This window comes from Mytilus californianus, unplaced genomic scaffold (genome assembly GCF_021869535.1).
Source record: "Mytilus californianus isolate M0D057914Y unplaced genomic scaffold, xbMytCali1.0.p SCAF_5, whole genome shotgun sequence".
Taxonomy (NCBI): Eukaryota; Metazoa; Mollusca; class Bivalvia; order Mytilida; family Mytilidae; genus Mytilus; species Mytilus californianus.
In genome coordinates this window covers 8,144,573-8,163,591 of record NW_026262701.1, presented here as the reverse complement: position 1 = coordinate 8,163,591, position 19,019 = coordinate 8,144,573, and the positions used below count along the sequence as shown (strand labels likewise).

General features: G+C 33.8%; 1 protein-coding gene across 2 annotated transcripts in view; it reads left to right on the top strand.

Moving 5' to 3' along the window:
• The first annotated feature begins 9,287 nt into the window (after nt 1–9,287).
• The window catches only part of LOC127700630 (carbohydrate sulfotransferase 1-like), a 60,443-nt gene continuing 50,711 nt past the window's right edge, over nt 9,288–19,019 (top strand). For both annotated transcript variants that reach the window (XM_052204172.1, XM_052204173.1), the window contains exon 1: nt 9,288–9,481. The gene's annotated coding sequence lies outside the window, so the exon portion shown is untranslated. The remainder of the gene's footprint in view (nt 9,482–19,019) is intronic.

Genomic DNA, 19,019 nt, shown 5'->3' with positions numbered 1-19,019 from the left:
TATCCAAATTATAAAAAGTCTAAAATACATTTTACAAAGCATGGGCTCGATTATATGTAACTTCGGTTCGTGTGTATTTTAGTCTTGACGCCATCTAATTAACGAGTTGACCTCCGAACATATCCGATTGCCATATAAGGGATATTCTATACTTTTAACTTGAACGAGAAGACCTCATTTTGTGTGTCGCTTCTCTTCCTTCCACAATAAACTAATCATCATTCCTCTGTGTCCTATAGGTACCATGCATAGTCGCATTTGTCATCCATTCTTATGTTTATTCAGTTTGGGTTATTTTGGGAGAAAAACGAAAATAAAGGCGTCCGGATATTGTTTCCGTCATTAGACCGACTTTTAATTCAGACATGACTACCGGTTTTTAAACTTACACATAATTTTTATAAGTATACCAATGTGATTTCAACTGATCGGGCGGAGCTTACGTTTTAATTTGCATAAGGACAGTCTATTTGAAGATGTGTGTGATAAGGTTGATTGCCGTTATAATTATTATTACTGATTGCTAACCACCTATCAGTGACACCAAACAGATATACAAAAGAACTGAGGGAACGATGTGTGAACCCCCGAAAAAACATGTTAAGATTTATATCGTTTGTTTGTGCTATGGCAGACGGTATTTTAAAGTATCGGCTATTGTATTATTCTGTTTCAAACCTTTCTGATTGTTAGATTAATTTCAAACCTGATTAAAAAATATATATATAAAAATATAAAAAAAATAATATTTAAACCCAATTATTCCTTCCTTAATTATGATCAATTCTGTTTGCAACTTATCCCAGTGCCCCCCCCCCCCCCCCCTCTCCAAAAAAAATAATTAAAAAAATTAAAGCATTTGGAATATAAGCAGTGGAAGCTCCAGATATGTTTATAAATGGGGGCATTGACTGCCTAAGAGGGTGCCGCGCAAGTCATGTTTCAGTGATTCCCTAAATAATCAACAACAAAAAATTCCACAAAAAGGGGGAGGGGGCATCCCCCAAAAAATCCACCTCTAAAAGGAAGATAAAAGTATTTAAAATCGTTATAGAATAACGAAATATGCATTATTTGCAACTGCGATCGTCATGGTTTTACTTTCATATCCACTATTTCAAAAATGTGACAATTTTTACATCTCTTTAAACTCCGCTTTACAAGAAAATAAACGGCCGTGTCTCATTATTACATCGCGATGACCTTGAGGTCATTCCGCTGTATTGCTATCGCCTAGATTTCCATTATGTAAATTAGTTTTAGGTTTGTAACCGATCTATAAACATGATAAATATGCGCACATGAACGAGTGCAAAATAACATTCCTTATCGTTTGATATAAATACATCTCTTCAATGAATACTGATAAAAATATTTTTGTTTACAACATAAATTAATAATATGAAAATGTTTTGTAGTTAGATATATTTATATATATATATAAGTAAAAAATCATTGATAATATCAATGCACACGTACCGAAAAATTGTGTTAAAACATGCGGAAGAATATCTCAAAGAACGTTTTGCGACAATACCGACAAGGACCGGTAACTCTGTAATTGTTTTTGCGGGAAAATATGAATGCCTACTCGTATCCCATCTTAGAAAAATCGAATTTTTACAGAAAAGTGTCCACCATGCACTTGCATTGCACTATTATTAGAATAGTAGAATAGAATGATATACAAATGGATGCAAATCATATATATATGTAACTGTTATTTTAATATAATATATCATACAACAAATCAGTGTATACTGATGTGTATCACTACAATATAATAGTTATTACGTTGAAGTTGAATTTCCTGTCATTTATTCATCATCCACGCACGAACTTGTCTCAGAAAAAAATTATATCTCTGTACATTAACCTCAGTTTCAGGTAAAGAGATATGTTGTTTTTTTCTGAGACAAGTGCTTTTGACCATCCTCAAGAACTTGTGGTCATCCGATGTTCAGTACTTCAGTACTTTGATTTATTTTGCGAACACACATATAGTGTTTACATATTTTAACTGCCGGATCAATGACCATAATTGGACACTTCATTGATGAGTTTGTCCCAAAACACCTATCTATAGATGGACTGGTCTATGGTGAACGAACGGGTTAAACTCCGCCCGGTCAAGTGAAATAAATCAAGTTAATAATACTCGGGGACAGGACAATTATTTTCGCGTTTATCTGCATGTATACTATGATTATACTACTATAATATAAAGAGACTCTCAATATAATAAAGCAGTGATCGCCGTGGAGAAGAAACTTATAATTGATAGTTAATAGCAAATACACTTTATTTATAATATATATACGTATGATCATAGTATACAGAAACGCGAAAATAATGGAATATAATAGAAAACAAAAAATAACGGACTTTGAAAAAAGGGAGAGGGCTTGATAATATTGTCCTGTCTCCATGTCCCTATTTGACTTTTGATATCTTTTCTGAAATTCTCCAGACATGTTTCTTTTACAAAAATTCATCCTACAATAGTTTACATACTTCCAACCAAGCTTAAAATGCCCGCGATTTCGCGGGTGTGTTCTAGTATACATAAATATAGATATAAATTAAAAACCAATTGTTCAGAGATCAATTGAAGGTCTTTCCACAAAAAAAACATGTATTTTAATATGAAAATAGTCATTTCCAGCTTCAAATGATAGCTTATTGTACGCTGATTCCAAAAATATATGGTTTCTATACAATATTTTTTAAATAAGGGAGATAATTTGTTACTTCCGGTTTGAAAAATGTTACTTCCGGTATTATTCTAACGTTTAATTGACACTGATACCAAAAATATCTGGTTCTATAAATTTTTACATTAATTTAGTAAAAAAAAGCTACTTCCGGTTTACACAAGGTCACTTCCGGTTGGCTTTTCTAAGGTTAAATGGCTTGAAACCTAATGCAAAAAGTCCCATGGATTTATCATGTATACATATGAGGTAAAAGCAAAGGTCAAAATCTAGAACGTCAATTTAACCTATGACCTTGAGCTCAATTTCAAGGTCATCAACCAAGGACCTAAAATCAAAAGACCCTAGGACTTAATTATATTTGGTTTATGAGTTATATCACCATATGCATATTTTCAAATAAAAGAGGGGAGAAAACTCTAATTTGATGTAAGCCTACCCTTTAAACCGCTATGTATGTGTTACGACATGTCGCAACTAACAATTAAGTAAAAATATGTTGTCGATATCTTATATCGTGTTTGAAAAAGAGGTGAAAATAAGCCGAAATCCAAATTAAAAATGACCTTGATCTTTGACCTTGACCCTATTTTATTTTTTTTGGACCAAGGACCTCAAATGAAAAGACCCTAGGTCCCTATCACTTATGGTTTACCAATTACAATTACATTTTACTTATTTTAAATACAGAAAGGGAAATAACTCTCATATGGAGTTTCTGAGGATATAACGAACAAATTGGAGACATAAATTTGTCATAATCTTTTACGGTTGCGAAAGAGATGCGTACACAAGAAAAACAGTGTTTGGGGAGATAACTATTACAATAAAAAGTATTCGGCTAAACAGGGTCAGTTTTAAAATTGCAATAACTGTTCGATATCATACACAAAAAATCTAAGCGACATCTTGCGAAACAAAAAAGCACCGTCAGAAAAAAGTGGCGGAAGAATAAAAAAATAATAATAATAATAATAATCAGAAGAAGAAGAAGAAAACCAATAGGTCTTTCCACAGAAAAGTGGAAAGACCTAATAAGATATCGAAATCGTGCAATTAGATTTTTTCTAGGTCTGTTTAATTTCGTATCATAGATTAAAACTATATGTTAATCGTCATTTTTGCCTGTAAAAGAATGATTTTTTGTGGATCGAATCAGTCAATAAAATTATTTACCTTTGTTTCACTTTCAATGTTGACATTCTTTTCCTTTAAATACATTGACACGCACAATGCATGCATTATCTATCTCTAGCTAAGGGGTTAAATTGAAGTTCACATGAATACGGATTCAATGAGGTCGAATTATTCACTTGCAAGTGAATAATTCATCATCAATGTTTCTTAGCTTAATTTGACAAAATTGAACCATATTGGCTGCTAAAAGCGAATTTATATTTCACTATTTCACTTTCATTAATGATTGAACCAAAAAAAATCATACATTAATTTTTTTATATATCTCATAGCTAGTGCCCCTTTAAACAGATTTATTCAGAAGGGATATAGTTACGATAATGTTGTCAGGTTATTATAAAGATGCATTTTTTGGAATTGATATTGATTCACTCATAGGGTCTTTGCATCCGAAATAAACACATTTATTCTAAAACCAGTTGTTGGCATGATACGGGTTGTGTTTTTATATCGTATATTTTATGATGGTATGATACTAAAACCCTAACGAGAGGGATTGTGCTTGATTTTCATACGATGAAGACATAATCTTTCAGTCAGTTGAATAAAGGCCTGGAGCTGGCATGTCAGTAACTGCTAGTAGTCCTTTGCTGATTTATGTTAATCATTGTCATTTTCCTTAGTTTCTTCTGTTACCTATTCTAACATCGGACTCGGACTTCTTTTAAACTGAATTTTACTGTGCGTATTTCTGTGTGATTGTTTATGCCACATTGGCTAGAGGTATAGGGGGGAGTTGAGATCCCACAAAACATATTTAACCCCGCCGCATTCATTTATATGTTTCGGAGTTTAGTGTGATGTCTATTTTAGCTGAACTATTATAAATTTTTATTTAGGGGCCAGCTGTAGCCCGCCTCCGGGTGCGGTATTTTCTCGCTGTGTTGAAGACCCATTAGTGGCCTTGGGCTGTTTTCTGCTCTTTGGTCGGGTTGTTGTCTCTTTGACGCATTCTCCGTTTCCATTCTCAATTTTATACATTTTTGCCTTATTCTCTTGCTTTATAATGATCATTTAATGTTCAGAATATTTTTTTCAGACGATCATAGGAAAGATTACACCCCTAGGTAGAGTGGAATATTTATAAAGATAACCATTATGTTGTCCAATAAATCAAATATCAAATGTGCGTCCTTCAATTTTCAAGGCCGTGCATATATACTATCTAAGTTTAAATTTACATAATCCATATAAAATAAGTACAGAGAGCTTAAACATCAAATTGCGTTACAACCTTCATTTCTTTGTATTTCGCCGTAAAAGTATTCGTTTTTATACAAAGCAAAATTAAAAAAAAAAATTCCAATAAAGCAGGAATTCAAGCGTTTAGGGATTCAAATAGATGATACTTTGTCCTCTGAAAGAAACTGACCATCAAACTCCCGTTAAACGACGGATTTTAATCTACGTTATACGATAATGCATTGTTTTCTATGATAAAACAGGGTCCTGCTTTGTGAAATTTTAGGACGAAACCGGGTCGTAAACATTGAAAAAAACGGGTCTTTTAATTTTGACATGACCCATTTCTTTCGTTCCATGCACATTAATACAAATATTGAGGTGCTGAAAGTGACTAGTCTTGCAATCTCCATGTTTTAATATCTTTCTTTCCGTGCAATGTGCACAATTTAACGAGAAATTAAACAAATTCGAGGCAAGGTTCACTTAAATAAAATTCATCATTTTGACGTGCCGTTTTACTTATTTCTCCGTTAATTTAGAACCGTTGTAGAAAATATTACATCTCACAATCGAAAATAGTTATATGTGTATTTATAATCATCATTATCATAAAAAAAACAAATACTAGTAGATAAACAAAAATCCTACCGAATATTAGATACTACACTGAGTCCAAACATTTTTTGCCGGGTTAGTTTAGACACAGTGTACATATAGAGTGGGAAACGCTGATAGTTGCGATCACAGTTATAACATACACACTAAAATGGAAAATCCAACTGTCTCCAATCACAGACCAATTGAAACTGAATCATACAGCTACTTAACAGTAAATCATGATGTTGACCATAGCTGAATTTTTAGGACGGCGGTTAGTGTAAATAGCAGAGGCGGGTTCAGGTAAGGGCGTAATAGGCGTACGCCCCCCCCCCCCCCTTTAAAAAAAAAAAGAATAAAAAAATCGTTATCTGCTTATATTGTATTGAATATGGCAATTTATCATATTCATTAATTAAACACACTCTCTGATTTCTTTTTATACTGATTCCCCCATCCGATGGGTGACTTGGACACCTTTTTTAATCAACCAAAGCGGTCAGTAAATCTATACATGAAATGGTTGTTTTGTGTGACACTTCCCCAATGGCCATTCTACATCTACCCGGGGAATACTCGCTATATATATGATACCGGGTATGTTCCGACAAACGGGGTTGCATTTTCAGCTAAATTGTCTGAAATGGGGTTATGTTTTTTTCGCCTTGCATTGGAAGGGGTCAGATTTGACTATCTAGAACGGGGTATTATAAATACAATGTTACACTATTGTTTCCGATAAGAGTGAATGTTTGGTACCATTAAAACGTTTAAACCCGCTGCAACTGTTTGCACCTGTCCTAAGTCAGGAATCTGATATTCAGTAGTTGTCGTTTGTTGATGTGGTTCATAAGTGTTTCTCGTTTCTTATATAGATTAGACCGTTGGTTTTCTCGTTTGAATGGTTTTACACTAGTAGTTTTGGGGCCTGTTATAGCTTGCTGTTCGGTGTGAGCCAAGGCTCCGTGTTGAAGATCGTACTTTGACCTATAATGGTTTACTTTTATAAATTGTGACTTGGATGGAGAGTTGTCTCATTGGCATTCATACCACATCTTTTTATATCTACTAAATTGAAAACATCGTTCAAACCTATGATTGTGTTGAATAAAAACCGTAATTTTTATACGTGTGCATGAAAAACAAATTTCTTGGTAAAGGGGTCTAAATACAGCACAAACAACATTTTCCAAAAGACCAAAACAGTGAAAAGGTATATTTTAACAAAACGGGTATATATAAAATTAAAAATGAGAATGGAAATGGGGAATGTGTCAAAGAGACAACAACCCGACCACAGAGTTATATATATATATCAAAAGTTCAGAAAAAGCTATCGTTAAAGATTTATTTTTTATTTTTCATGCCCATTTCATATAACCTTTTAACTGAATTTACAACTTCTTCCAAAGATTTGATATCCACATGTTAATCAATACATAATTTGAATGATCCGAAGGCAGACTATTTTCACCAATTTGTCTATCATAGAGTCTGTTATAATACTTCATAATTTGATGCTAAATTGTTGAAATCCAGGAGCTTCTGAATTTCCCCCATGGACCCTATACCAGGGCAACCGGAATTACGCCTCCCGTTCATAAAATCCTGGCCTAGGACTATTGAAATGTAAAGTAACGCCCTATACCATAGAATTTGGAATTTCTCGTTATTGGTCTACTGCTGTTAAGATCCATCCAATCATTTTAATATACCATAGACAATTAATGGAGAGAATTCGGCATAAAAATATCGAACCCTGACACTTTAACTATAAAATATACATGCTCCAAGTCAGGAACCGTTACATTAGTGCATTTCACAATTATTTTATGTTTTTTTTGACAAAAAAAGGTCCAAAAAATTTTTTGCATTCTACGCCCCTCTTTCAAATATCCTGGAAACGCCCCTGAATAGCTTTTTCAAGTAAACATTGATATATACCACATATTAACACGCATGATTAGACTTATCTGTAGAGAGAAGTGATAGTAAAGGTACGTACTATAAAAATCATATTCAAATTAAGATAGTAGATAAACAGTTGGTTTAATAAACACGAAGTAGAAAAAATCCAATAACAAAATTACCTCATATGTCCATTGTATTATGTGCTATTACACTCATTAGTAATTATATGCTAAATTGCTTCTGTATCTTTCCCTCTGGTCAGTAGAATTATATGGTCCTTTGCGTTTTCATGACTGAATGTACCTGATTCCTATTTTGAATTCCGCAATCTTATTATCATTCAAATCTTTGAGCTCTGTTGGGTCGGCTAATATTGTCCGTAAGATCAGTAAGGTCTATAGATTATCAAAATCACTGTCGTTTATTTCATTAGTTCAATGCTCATGAAGAAGCATCCGCCCTTCATTTGAACCACGTTAACTTATATCATAGTGTGTGTCATATTCTGTACTGCAGAAACACGATGTGTTGGGTCCTAGGGAATAGGCATCAGTGGCTGTTAGGTACTTTCTGACCTTAAACAATTAATATTAACAAATGTGGTGCAAATGTCAATTAGAAAGCAACCAAACAAATTGTAACTAAATCATTAAATATTCAATTTTAATAACAGTTAAAATAGTGAAATGTTAAGAGAAATAACATCTGATTCAATTCATCAATTGTTGATTCTAAACATAGAATGGGAGGAAAATATTTATTTGTTTGCATGTCTATAGAAAGATAAGGAGAGGTGGCATGTCTACAAGAGTTCAAATGACGTGGAAGTAAGCAATTAAAGGTGACCGTACGGTCTTAAAACAAAAGAAATATTTGAAATGACTCCGACAAAAATTAAGATTCAGAAAAAAGAGAGGCAGAACCACAGAGCAAAGTCCATAACCGTGCCTTGCAGCCTGTAACCTACAGCCTTTACATTGTTTATATCAGCGGAAGAAAATGAGGGAACAGAAGAAGCAAACGGAGTAGATTTTAGCGTGACATACTAGTAAACGGACAATAAACGTTAAAACATCCATTTTACGAGTATTACCTCGAGTCGACCAATTCGAAATGATGCGTCCATTCCGCATGTTTTACCCGCAACTGTTTTTCTCAAGTAGAACGTATTTATTTCACGTGATTTGAGGAAAAACAAACAAAAAAGATAAGTTCAAATGATAGAGAAATCGCAGGACCTTTTTTTAACTTGAGAAGTCATAGTTTAGTTCAAATGATAGAGAAATCGCAGGACCTTTTTTTAACTTGAGAAGTCATAGTTTAGTTCAAATGATAGAGAAATCGCAGGACCTTTTTTTAACTTGAGAAGTCATAGTTTAGTTCAAATGATAGAGAAATCGCAGGACCTTTTTTTAACTTGAGAAGTCATAGTTTAGTTCATAAATTCACCATCAAGGATTAAATGGGCTGTCAATACTATAATCATACTATAAAATGTCCCGTTTTATTGATTAAATTATAAATTAGAAAATTAGAAAAGTGACATTCATGAAGTTTTGACGTATACATATAGCACATGTATATATTTACATTATTTATGAAGAAGTAAATTAGGCTTAATTTTGTATTCAGCATATTGTCAAATGTATAAAGTCCTGAGTAAAGCTGCATCCCTGTTAAGAAACCAGTATTTGTGATAAATTGTTTATATATTAACTGGCTTAAATACATCTGTTGCTACCAAGCGCAATAAAGTTAAATACTGTGTAAAAACTAAGTTCAATTAATCTGTCAATATAAAGTTGACTGCAGGATGAAAAAGATGAAAACTTGATTTATGTACAAACTATTTAGGAACTATTCACCAACTAGAGCTGGTATGTAATTTTTGTTATACGTTATCTTGTTAAGGCTGTTAGTAATTTCCCTGTGTGTTCACTGACTTTAGCTGGTAAGTTATTTTTGATATATGTTATCTTTTTAAGGTTGTTAATATTTTCCCTGAGTGTTCACTGAATCTAGCTGGTACGATAGTTTTGATACTAGTATATGTTATCTTGTTAAGGCTGTTAGTAATTTCCCTGTGTGTTCACTGATTTTAGCTGGTAAGTTATTTTTGATATATGATCTTTTTAAGGTTGTTAGTAATTTCCCTGTGTGTTCACTGATTTTAGCTGGTAAGTTATTTTTGATATATGTTATCTTTTTAAGGTTGTTAGTAATTTCCCTGTGTGTTCACTGATTTTAGCTGGTACGTTAGTTTTGATATACGTTATCTTTTTAAGGCTGTTAGTAATTTCCCTGTGTGTTCACTGGCTTTAGCTGGTACGTTAGTTTTGATACTAGTATATGCTATCTTGTTAAAGCTGTTAGTATTTTCCCTGTGTGTTCACGGACTAGAGCTTGTATGTTATTTTTGATAAATGCTATCTTTTTAAGGCTATTAGTAATGTCACTATTATTCACTGACTAGAGAAGGTATGTTATTTTGATATATGTTATCTTTTTAAGGTTGTTAGTAATTTCCCTGTGTGTTCACTAACTTTAGCTGGTACGTTATTTTTGATATATGTTATCTTTCAGGTTAAGGTTGCTTCTTATTTCCCATTTTCATAGGATTTTGTGGGATTAATATTTCTAAATCTAAGACATATTCATGTTGAATGAATGAGACTCATTTAAATTTAAGTTTTTATGTTTTGAAAATGCTTAAATTTACATTAAAACATGTAACGTGAGGGTACCCAAATTGCACCTATTTTGACAGTTTTTTCACCTACGTTTATGATACAGACAAAAGTTTCCATTCTGTGTTTTTTTGTAGATGTATCCTTATTTACTATACAGTTCAACCAATTTAATTTTGAATCCATATTGAATCATAGAAAAACGGGTTTGAACCGACCTCCAAACGATCCATGATTCTGTAATGAGGAGTACCCAAATTGAATTCATGCTTAAATTCACATCCTTAAAAATCAAATAACAGATGTTTTGTTTTATTTCTTCAGATATTTAGAACAATTTGACATTAGTCTATGGAAAGCCTCAGCTGTCATATATTAGATATTTACAAAACGTTATGCTGAAGCTTAAAATGTAAAGTTAAGACAGCGTGATGTTGAATTGAGTCATCAAAATGCTAAATCTAAATTACAATATGCTAAGTTGAATTTGCACAATGTTGACTTGCAATGACAAGTGCTTTAGTCGTGATAGTATAATGATAAGTCACGATGTTGTGATGATATGCCAAACACACGTAACGTTGGGTTTAAAGTACATGATGTGAAGTTGACGTTGCATGATGTTAGCTTGCAGATGGATACTGCTCAGTCATACAATTCGATAGCTATGATAACAAATAAAATGAATAGCTAAAATGTATGGTGCTGACATGTTATTAATAAATGTTGAGCTGAGAATGTACGATGTTATATCATTGTGATATTACGATAGGTCTATCATGCAATCTGTTGATTTAAAACACCATGATGCACAGTTGAGAGTACATGATGTTAAGTTAAGATAACACGATGCTACACTACTATATTGAAACGAAAGGCTTACCATACAATTTGTTGACTTAAAACAACACGATGCAACGTGTTAAGCTAAGATGCTCACTTGAAACTACACGACGTACAGTTGAAATTTTGTAACAACGTGCTATCTTAGCTTAACATCACGCACTTTCAGCTGTACGTGGTGTAATTTTAAATGAGCAAATTGTATAATAAGCCTATCGTGACATTATAATGATATAACATCGTGCTGTCTTAGCTGAACAACACGTACTTTCAACTGTACGTCGTGTAGTTTTAAATAAGCATATTGTATGGCAAGCCTACCGTGATATTATAATGACATAAGATATTGCTATCATAGCTCAACATCACGCACTTTCAACTGTACGTCGTGTAGTTTTAAACGAGCATATCGTGTGGTAAGCCTATCGTGACATTCTAATGATATAACAACGTGCCATCTTAGCTTAACATCACGTACTTTCAACTGTACGTTGTGTAGTTCTAAATGAGCAAATTGTATAATAAGTCTATTGTGGCATTATAATGATATAACATCGTACTATCGTAGCTTAACATTACAAAATTTCAACTGTACGTCGTGTAGTTTCAAATGAGCATCTTAGCTTAACACGTTGCATCGTGTTGTTTTAAGTCAACAAATTGTATGGTAAGCCTTTCGTTTCAATATAGTAGTGTAGCATCGTGTTATCTTAACTTAACATCATGTACTTTCAACTGTGCATCATGGTGTTTTAAATCAACAGATGGCATGATAGATCTATCGTAATATCACAATGATATAACATCGTACATTCTCAGCTCAACATTTATTAATAACATGTCAGCACCATACATTTTAGCTATTCATTTTATTTGTTATCATAGCTATCGAAGTGTATGACCGAGCAGTATCCATCTGCAAGCTAACACCATGCAACGTCAACTTCACATCATGTACTTTAAAGACCAAACAGCCTATTCCGTTCTACCAGTGATTTTTCCTTAAAATTTTGTGTGAAGGTATTTCATGATTTGAGGAACAAAATATGATGAAAAAAAATGGGGGTCACCGACTTAGTTTTGTCACTATAGCAACCTCAGTTTCGTGTTTTCCCTAATATTAACATGATATGTGCTTGTTATTTAAACTCCCCAAAAATCCCATTATATCAAACTTACAAGCATAATTCTTGTTTCACGTTAAACAGTAGATTTGTGTCTATCAAATACAGGTTCAAGAGTTTGAGACTTACTGTTTTGATCTTAAAAAATATGATTTATTTCATTCCCGCCAAAAATAAAACGTAAGAATGAAAAACGTTTCCATAATTGAAAAATATTTACCAGTGACTTCTTCATAAAAATTTCAAGAAGGAAAGTGTCATGTGTACTCTTCAAAATAAAGCAAAAAAAAGTATATGTCACCGACCTTTCAAAAAAGTTATGAGTAATTTTCAGGTTTTTTTCTCGTTCGTTTTGAAGAAAAGAGTTGTCTTTCCTCAGAACATTGAATCTGACGTCATAGTACAAGTTTTCCTAAGCTTGCTGGCGCACTTTTTGAAAAAATTGCAAATTGGTCGTTTGAAACCCACATTTAAATATATATTCACCTACTTTATTATCCGGTAATACAAGAGATCACATGCATTTATCAGTATCAGATCTCATGATGTTGTTGCCACGCAAACCTTCAGAAACACCATCCGTCGGAATGAAAAATTGTTCGAAATAACCTTTTACGCCGCTTTAGAAACGAAAGTCTGTTTTTGTCCTTTCCCTCTCATTAGCAAAATCATTGAAAATAAAAAGAGAAATGATGTATGACACTGGCTAACTTACAGACTATTTGACTATTATATTATACTAGATGTGTGGGGTTTTTTGTCGCGTCAATTTCAGAAGTTTGTGTTAGCGCACTCCTTCGCCACTGTTGACAGACGGACAGACATAAGCACGGACGGACTTCTTTATACCATTATGTTTCTCGCCTAAGACGAGATTATATAAATTATTCCATCTAGTTTGTGGATTCATTATTTCCGAATATTTAAAATATAAGCAAATTAAAATTATAGGTATAATATGTGAAGTAAAGTTTTTGATTCTAAAACGTTATAAAATACGATCCCCGTTAATACTACCCCATGTGCTTTGAATTAACGAGACAGTGAATATAAAATACAAATAAGTTTTTAATTCAAAAACTAATTTAGAATCTAAGAAATTATTTTCAGTTGAAAACAATAAAGTATTTGTTAAAACAGGATGAAATATTATGAATCTAAATTGCTCATTTTTGGAAATTAAAACAAAGACAAGGTTGTATGTATAGATTGCCGGCATTGAACATCAATGTTTCCGGTCACTGTAGCTTTTTGAAAGTGAGAAATTTTATGTTGGATCTTATTCTTGAAGCAATTGTTTTTGTCATAAGTTAAATTTACAACAAGTTTAGTTTTAAACACTGTAAATTTTTATTTTAATTCACATTCACTGAATATTAATTTCTTTCATTTTTTGCATTAAGCTTCAGTGAGACCAGGCGAAATCTTTATCATTTCTCCTTAAGGATGTACACCTCTGAGGAGCCAAAACTTTCTAGAATTAAACTTTTTTTCTTAACCTGATTTTTGGGTTTATATGACTAAAAAAATAATTTGTGAAGAAAACATCATATGGTGGTGCACTTCTTTTTTTGCTACGGCCCTTTGAAAGTACCCAATTTTGATGATTTTCCCATTCTTCATCAATTTTTACCAATTTTTGGGCTATTATCGTGAAAAAATTCACAGTTCCACAATTAAACTTTTTTTTCATACTTTCAATAATGATGAAGTGGACCAATTTGAATAAATTTAACTTAAAAAAACTATAGCTAGGTGTTAATATAAGAAAGTTTTGTCATATTTTGATGCTTTTTTGTGTCAAATTTACCATACTGTCAATTTTGTAAATTTGTGATTTTTCTCTGTTTTATGAACAAAATGCATATTATTTCAACGTCTTTGTTATAAATGATTAAAAAAAATATATATCTAAGAAATTTGAAAAGCAAAAAGTGATATGGAATGTACATGTTTCTGGTAAAATCATTTCTTGTACCCCTCAACCATTTTCTCAAAATTAAGGCTAAAAAGACTGACTTGATTGGTAATAACATTTGAAAAATTTATTACTCTAAAACTACTTATTGTAAATACATAATTTTTTCACAGAGTTCAGTTTGATTATGATATTTATTAAATTCATTGCTATTTTCCACTTGTATCACATGTTTTGATAATAATTCCAATCTTTTAATTAATTTGCGCCGATTTGATTCTTTCATAAGCGCCTATTTTATTTTTTTTATCACTAGCCCGATACTATATTTGCTAAACGAGTAAATACATGTACATGTAGTAAACCTTGAATATATATTGGTACTATATATTAATATAACAGTGTTCCCTTATGTTTAAGATAATTTTGGTCATATTGTTTGAGAACTTCGTTTTGACACGAAAAAGAAAAGATGGACTTCGTTGAACAGGTATAGAAGAGATGAAAGGAATACTAGTATATCAGATGTGTGGCATATAAATACTCGGCAAGAATAGATAATAAGTCATTGTATTACGTATTTGTAGATTTTATTGTGGTGCTTTAAAATGCTGTAAATAGAATTTTACTCCGTGATTTTAGTGGATATAAACAGAGTGTACAGATATCTTTTAAATTGACTTATGCTGTTCGAAATTCTACTCCCACCTCTCCTTTGTGAGCAGGGGACAACAGTTATATACATGTTATAATGGACAACTCATAACATATCTACAACTGGCAAACGGAAGAGGTGTATATGATAAATAAAAAAAACTTTTACCTATAATTTCCCTGTACACACAATCGGCGCAAATGAAAGACAAAATCGGCAAAAGTGAAAGATAAAAAGTGAAAAGCAGATAGGCGCAAATGCAAAAAGCCTAGTTCAAAAGTTATATTTTATTATTTTTTATTGGAACGGATGTTACAGATAGTGTAGTATCTTTTGTGTCCATTTGTGTTTAATTCCCACTAGATATCAGCGCGACGCTTAATTCCACTTTTCTTGGAAGACGTATTTTTAAGCGTACACCATGTTGGAATCCGTGAAAAACGCGAAATATGACGTTATACTTTGACGTTTTTTTTCATAGCTAGAAACAACGTCATAGAGCTTTTATGTCACTACCAAGTTGCGTTAGTTGATGCGCATAAACAATAGGCTGTTTGGTCTTTAAACCCAACGTTACGTGTGTTTGGCATATCATCACAACATCGTGACTTATCATTATACTATCACGACTAAAGCACTTGTCATTGCAAGTCAACATTGCGGAAATTCAACTTAGCATATTGTAATTTAGAGTTAGCATTTTGATGACTCAATTCAACATCACGCTGTCTTAACTTTACATTTTAAGCTTCAGCATAACGTTTTTAAAATATCTAATATATGACAGCTGAGGCTTTCCATATTAGTCCATGCTTACTATTCATTTCTTAAGAAATGGATGCTCATAACCTATTTTATTTGTTCACTTTTAAAAGATGACTTTTTGTGGACGTCGCATGGCGACGTTTCCTTAGATTTGACTTTTTCCAGTGAATACTTCATCTGTTGATATTAACTGTGAACGTTTCGTGAATATTTAAATATATTTACATATTTGAAAGACGTGCATAGTGTCAAATGATAAAAAAATACAAATTTTTTAGTCCCTAAGAAAAGTTACCAGACTCAAGCTAGCGACCAATTCCAGCGACCAATCAAGCTAGCGACCAATTCTATCGACCACTAAACTTAACAATGAGCATCAACACGTTAGAGAATCATTCAGAGATATGTCTGAAAATCACAAATTGACATTATGCTACAACGTTCTACTAATACGAAATACGTAATATATCGCTTTTAAATGTTTAATGGACCACGTATGTCTACATTTGCAATAAATAGGGGACGGAATAATAAATACATATCCTTTTTAGAAAGGAAAAAGTAATTAATTTTGTTTAAGTTTTACTTTGGATTTCAATCTTTCTAACAGTTAACGTGAGTAGCGTGCTTGCTCAAGGCTTATGCTCTAAATCAGTAATTCAGTATTTGAAGATTTTATATTACATGGCATTATACATTGATATAAAATCGAGATCTTCGTTCCTTGCAAAAAATGAATGAAAAAAAAAAAACAATAAAAAAAAACAAAACAAGTTAAAAAAACCAAAAGTATCGGGAATGTTATTTGTTTGCGATACTTTAAACTAAGATTTTTAACGTGTAACAATAACTACATATAGTATAGATGAATTAATAAAAGGCAATCTTAGTACATAACGGCTAAACCAAGTCTCAACATTCAGAGGTGTATTAAGTATTGTAGAACAGAATAAAACAATCTTAGTACATTAGTGCAGATGTCAATTTACGGTGAGAAAAATAAAAAGTTAAACTGAACAAGAAAGACGCTATATGCGGTAGAAAAATCATATAACGGCTTTCTATACTCTCGGCATCCTCAAATATCGTGTATTTCCTTAAAATCTCTTTAGGTAAAGAATTACTATATCGGCCCGGTCAAAAAGAACATACTAGTACATATTTCAAACAAAATAGTTCCTACGCATATAGCCAAAACTTTGTCAATAAGTGAAATATTTGGTTTATTTTGGTATAAATGAAAGTTTAATCACTTGGGATCACTATAGGACCCTTGTTGAAAGTCTCTTTTGAATGATAAAAAAAAAAGAAATTATAAAGCAGGGAATATTTGCCCTGTTGCTCAGATTTTGCTCAGTACCTGTTTTTGTACTTCCAAATTTCCGGGAACCAGTCAACACATATCGGTACAGTTATGCTGATTTTTTTCCAGGAAAAGTAATGATGATGTATATTTTGCCATTGAATAACTGTCATATAATTTGAAGTTAGGACAATGGTTATTATTTTTACCATACTGGGTAAAAGGGCCGGACGGGGGTGCACTTTCCCACCCGGGCATTTCCATGAATAAAAGGGCCTGGGACAAGCTTTCAATCCCACTAGATGTGGGTAAAAACTTTGCCGTAGGGAACTGTACACAAAGACTGAAAAATGTGCCCATACCCATAATTGATAGGTAACTCAGACTTTGGGTGGCCAGTGAAGTCTTCAGGTGCACTTTCCCACCCAGGTATTCATATGAGTTGAAGATATGGATAATAGCTTTCAAACTAACCACCTGTGGTCAAGAACTTTGCCGTAGGGAAACGGGAGGATAGCGATTCCTGCCACCACCCCTGTGCTGAAAAATGAAAAATTTGGTATGTTGTTGTGAGCTTCTGGTGCACTTTCCCACCCGGGCATTTCCATGAATAGAAGGGCCTGGGACAAGCTTTCAATCCCACTAGGTGTGGGTAAAAACTTTGCCGTAGGGAACTGTACACAAAGACTGAAAAATGTGCCCATACCCATAATTGATAGGTAACTCAGACTTTGGGTGGCCAGTGAAGTCTTCAGGTGCACTTTCCCACCCAGGTATTCATATGAGTTGAAGATATGGATAATAGCTTTCAAACTAACCACCTGTGATCAAGAACTTTGCCGTAGGGAAACGGGAGGATAGCGATTCCTGCCTCCACCCCTGTGCTGAAAAATGAAAAATTTGGTATGTTGTTGTGAGCTTCCGGTGCACTTTCCCACCCGGGCATTTCCATGAATAGAAGGGCCTGGGACAAGCTTTCAATCCCACTAGGTGTGGGTAAAAACTTTGCCGTAGGGAACTGTACACAAAGACTGAAAAATGTGCCCATACCCATAATTGATAGGTAACTCAGACTTTGGGTGGCCAGTGAAGTCTTCAGGTGCACTTTCCCACCCAGGTATTCATATGAGTTGAAGATATGGATAATAGCTTTCAAACTAACCACCTGTGGTCAAGAACTTTGCCGTAGGGAAACGGGAGGATAGCGATTCCTGCCACCACCCCTGTGCTGAAAAATGAAAAATTTGGTATGTTGTTGTGAGCTTCCGGTGCACTTTCCCACCCGGGCATTTCCATGAATAGAAGGGCCTGGGACAAGCTTTCAATCCCACTAGGTGTGGGTAAAAACTTTGCCGTAGGGAACTGTACACAAAGACTGAAAAATGTGCCCATACCCATAATTGATAGGTAACTCAGACTTTGGGTGGCCAGTGAAGTCTTCAGGTGCACTTTCCCACCCAGGTATTCATATGAGTTGAAGATATGGATAATAGCTTTCAAACTAACCACCTGTGGTCAAGAACTTTGCCGTAGGGAAACGGGAGGATAGCGATTCCTGCCACCACCCCTGTGCTGAAAAATGAAAAATTTGGTATGTTGTTGTGAGCTTCCGGTGCACTTTCCCACCCGGGCATTTCCATGAATAGAAGGGCCTGGGACAAGCTTTCAATCCCACTAGGTGTGGGTAAAAACTTTACCGTAGGGAACTGTACACAAAGACTGAAAAATGTGCCCATACCCATAATTGATAGGTAACTCAGACTTTGGGTGGCCAGTGAAGTCTTCAGGTGCACTTTCCCACCCAGGTATTCATATGAGTTGAAGATATGGATAATAGCTTTCAAACTAACCACCTGTGGTCAAGAACTTTGCCGTAGGGAAACGGGAGGATAGCGATTCCTGCCACCACCCCTGTGCTGAAAAATGAAAAATTTGGTATGTTGTTGTGAGCTTCCGGTGCACTTTCACACCCGGGCATTTCCATGAATAGAAGGGCCTGGGACAAGCTTTCAATCCCACTAGGTGTGGGTAAAAACTTTGCCGTAGGGAACTGTACACAAAGACTGAAAAATGTGCCCATACCCATAATTGATAGGTAACTCAGACTTTGGGTGGCCAGT